Genomic DNA, 483 nt, shown 5'->3' with positions numbered 1-483 from the left:
GTGACTGACAGAGAAAATAAGGCAAAAATGACCATAATTCCCCTCAGCTAAGAAAAAAGGCATGCATGATCTTTTACACGTCTGCCATTCTTCTCCAGATGGCTTTGACCGTGGCCGAGACGCGGAATAATGATGCCACGTGATCACTCCCGTGTCACGTGGTACAAAAAAGACGCTGTTTTGGTTGACCTTTATTATGTACAATTGGTCGAAATTGGTTGGAAGTATGTGCAGTATCTGTGGTGGCGAAACATTAAATATACGATATTCTGATAAAAATAAGATACGCTTATGTATAAAATCACACATGCAGAAAAGCGCAAATGCAGAAATGCACACACATTCAAACACACAAACACTAATATACAAGATAACATGCAACGGAAGATAGTTTCAATCTTCAATGGTTCGGTTTGCAAAACTAAATTCCCTTATTATCCTAATGGCACGTTTTATTACTTTCTTTACTTTGACCGCTTGTTC

Source organism: Penaeus monodon, chromosome 22 (genome assembly GCF_015228065.2).
Source record: "Penaeus monodon isolate SGIC_2016 chromosome 22, NSTDA_Pmon_1, whole genome shotgun sequence".
NCBI lineage: Eukaryota > Metazoa > Arthropoda > Malacostraca > Decapoda > Penaeidae > Penaeus > Penaeus monodon.
The sequence above is the reverse complement of the archived record's forward strand: the minus strand, read 5'-3'. Positions refer to the sequence as shown.